The sequence below is a fragment of the Dermacentor andersoni genome, chromosome 8 (assembly GCF_023375885.2).
Source record: "Dermacentor andersoni chromosome 8, qqDerAnde1_hic_scaffold, whole genome shotgun sequence".
NCBI classification, from domain to species: Eukaryota; Metazoa; Arthropoda; class Arachnida; order Ixodida; family Ixodidae; genus Dermacentor; species Dermacentor andersoni.
Window position 1 is genome coordinate 142,059,791 of NC_092821.1, and position 4,148 is coordinate 142,063,938.

Genomic DNA, 4,148 nt, shown 5'->3' on the forward strand with positions numbered 1-4,148 from the left:
GACAGTGAAATTATGGAATCTGAAGTACGTGCTGTCCTAAACAACACCAAAACAACAGCGGCGGCTGGCGAGGACCGCATCAAGAATAAAGTGCTACGGAACCTAGACGATCAGTCGGTTACTGAAATCACCAATCTTTTCAACGTCCACTGGAAAGAGGGAACTATACCCACCAGGTGGAAACATGCAAACGTAATTTTCATACCCAAACCAGGCAAAAAGCTGGAGCTAGAGAATCTCCGCCCCATCTCCTTAACCTCTTGCCTGGGGAAGGTTATGGAACACGTCATTCTTAACAGGCTAAACGAGTACACTGAAAGCAATTGGCTGCTACCCCATTCGTTGATAGGCTTCAGATCAGATCTGTCCACTCAAGACATTATGTGGCAAATTCAGCAAGATATCCTACATCCGGGCCCTATAAGAGCCACCCGTACAATTCTAGGGCTGGACGTGAGTAACGCGTTTGACAATGTGTCACATGCTTCAATACTCACAAATCTAGCCCAAATAAATGTCGGGAAGCGCACTTATAGCTATATTACAAGCTTTCTGAAGGATCGCACTGCAGAAATACATCTTGGGTACATTAAAAGCGGACAATTTCAATTAGGCACAAGGGGCACCGCTCAGGGTGCGGTCCTCTCCTCCTTCCTTTTCAATGTGACCATGCGAAACCTGCCTTCATTACTGGAAAGGATCCCGCATATCAAACACTCCATCTATGCCGATGATATCACCATCTGGACCAATAGCGGTTCCGATGGAGAAATCACGGAAGCATTACAAGCGGCCGTGGATACCGTGCAAAATTTTGTGCGACAGAATGGTCTAGCGTGCTCGCCGACAAAATCGGAGCTTCTCGTCATCCGAGATAAATGAACCAAACACGCCACCGAAAGGGACGCCACCTCACCTATACGAGTCAGTAATGGAAGACGGCCCAGTTCCGCCCGTACTGACTATAAGAGTCCTGGGCATGATAGTTCAACATAACACCCATAATTCTGAGGCGATTGCCCGATTACGGACGACAGCCCGCCAAATATGTGGCCTAATCAGACGAGTAGCCACACGACACCGTAGTATGAAGGAGGCTGATATCTGCCATCTGACGCACGCTTTCCTGATCAGTCGCGTCGTCTATTCCTTCCCTTACTACCACCTACGCCTTTCTGACAAGGAAAAGGTTAACAGCGTCATTCGCACAGCTCATAAAGCTGCCCTTGGTCTCCCGAGGTATGCGAACACTGAACGATTACTTGAGCTAGGTATAAGCAATACCCTAGACGTACTCGTGGAGGCCCATAAAACAGCCCAACGTGAACGACTCTCCCGCACCGCAACTGGCAGGGTCATTCTAAGAAAACTCGGGCTGGATCCCGTTATGAATTCAGCAGGAAGAACAACATTACTCGGTGCGGTCAAACGCCGTTTGGTTATAAAACCGTTACCCAAGAACGTGTTCCCTGGGAGACACGACAAGAGGCGGTCTGCCAGAGCCAAGGCCCTTCAAGAAAGGTACCAAAGCAACCAGCACACCACTTATGTCGATGCAGCAAAGCAAAATCACCAAACTTCGTAGTGAGCGTCGTGACCGGAGAGGGAAGTATCCTCAACGCCGCGACCATAAAAACAGCGTCCACCGTGGAAGCGGAAGAGACTGCCATTGCTTTGGCCATCATGAATCTCTCCGTGCAAACTATCATAAGCGACTCCAAAAGGGCAATAGTCAACTTTTCGAGAGGCAGCATAGGCGTCTGTGTAACGCGAGTCCTACGGGACTTTACAAATGAAAATACTGTTGAACTCGTATGGGTCCCTGCCCATTCGGGGAATCAAGGGAATGAGGTGGCGCAATGAGTAGCCCGAGGTCTAATCAACCGGGAGGTGTGCCCCTCAGACTCGGATCCCATGGATGAGGCACCGACGACATACCACGAGATAACAAACTACTACAAGCAAGAAAAGGCGAATCTACCCGCCTCCAAACGCAAGCCTCACGCGAGCGCAAGCCTCGATTCTGCGTCGAATGTAAACTAAATCATTCCCCAGCCCACATTGGCTAGTCATAATTACCAACGGGAAATGGAACTCAATATGTCAAAACTGCACAGATCAAACATTGGCTACCCAAAATCACATTCTTTGGGGGTGCGAGGGCTTACCCCTCCCAGGTCGCTCCTGCCAGCTCCCTCGCAACAGACGTGGGAGGAGCTGCTCAGAACGACGGATGAAAAAGTACAAAAAGCCCTCGTTGCCTGGGCCAAAAGGGTCGCTCCTCGTGAGGGGCCATCCTAGGACTCGGGCCTGCCAGATGATAACTGAGCAGAGTCTCAATAAAGTTGTTACCACCACTTTCCAGTATGTATGTTTATATAGGGTGTTTCAGCGAACACCTTCAAAAATCTTTAAAGCTTGCCTGTGGCAGATAGCTCAATTCTAGCTGATGAGCCGGTCTACTCGAAGCGGCGGACACTACTTGCACAAAAAAATTGAAATGCAAAATCGACGAATTAACAAGAATTCACTAATAAACTTTTAGCTAATGATCTTATGAACCATACTGTAATTGGCTAATTCTAGCAGTAGACTTCGCAAGGCGGATCCACTTGGAACGAATTCTCAGGACACCAGTTTCGAGATATAAATTCCCGAACTTTGCGGGAGAAATGGATGGCGTTCCAGTTACTTGTGTGCTTCAGTGCATGAAATGTCGTTTTGTTAACAAATTAACTGCAACGCCAATGCATTTCTCAGCAAAGTTCGGGAATTGATATCTCGAAATTGCTGCCATCTTGAAAATTCGTTCCAAGTGGATCCACCTTGCGAACTACACGGCTATAATTTGTAAATTTCAATATGCGCCATAATGTAATTAGTTAAATAACTTAATTAGCGAATTTTTATTAATTAGTCGATTTTGCATCTCAATTTCCTGTGCAAGTAGTGTCCGCCACTTCGAGTAGACCAGCTCATGGATTAGAGTTGTGATATCTGCCAGAGGCAACCTTTAAAGATTTTTGGAAGTGTTCGCTGAAACACCTTGTATATATCTGTGTCTCTATCCGGCCTCCCCGCTAACTAGGGCCACTCGGTGGTGTGTGGCCTAACGGGAAGAGCATCGCGCTGCTGAGCTGAGGGAATCGCGCTCGGAACCAATCGTTGGACCAACATGGGTCTCTCAGTATTCTCAGTATTCTATGACGCTGCAGTATGTGGCGCTCTTCAATGAACTTCGTTCGTGGCAACTTGGGTCACTATGCTTTTCCCCTCCCCTCCCCCTCAATGGCCATAAAAAAAATCCCCTAAAATTTATCCGGTGCTGGGAATTTATACGTGACACGTTTCCGAGGTGGAAATACGCATGATGTGTCGCTAAATATGCTGATCGCATTAACGTCCACATTAATCGTGCTCTGCTTGAGAAACTGTCATTTCTAAGCCCCTGCCGTTTTGCTGTTGTTTTTTTCCAGATGTAAGGGCTACGTGACCATGGGCGCACATTGTTGCATCGAAGATATAATTTAGGTAACAATTCAACTAATTACCTGAAATGTGCTAATACAGGCTCTTCGGCTTCAATATCGCAATTATATATGCACCCTGAAGTTAGAAATTAAATTTCTTTTAATTTTAACTAACTATAGCAAGGCACGTGCACAATTGCGAAATTGAAGCCGAGAAAGAGTGAGGTCGTGTCTGTTTAGAAATTTTCGATATATTCGCCCCCAAAATCGGATTTAAAACGTAGCTTAGCGTTCCACTTTAGATCGGCCCGAACGGTTAGATGCACGCTTTTAGGCAACTGTTGCAACGTAGCAAATTTTAAGGTCGCGAAAGGTCTCAAAAGTGCGCTAGTCTTAGGATTTCTGCTGAGCCTGGAGATATTACTTCTGTGCCACTCGACTTCTGCTTCGCACTTACAACACGTGTCCTAAAGGTAGCAATTAAAAATTTAATTAGCATATATTTATATTCGTTTAGCGAGATTATTGTTGAAATGTTTCTCGTTGCTATGTCCGGCTAGCTACAGAGCCAATCAGGGAAAACAGCAGGGGCCTGCATAAGAGACCTCTTTTTTTCTTTCATTTTAGAGTGTTCCGCATCGAAAGAACCACACCGTATATATTGCGGCATATTTCGAA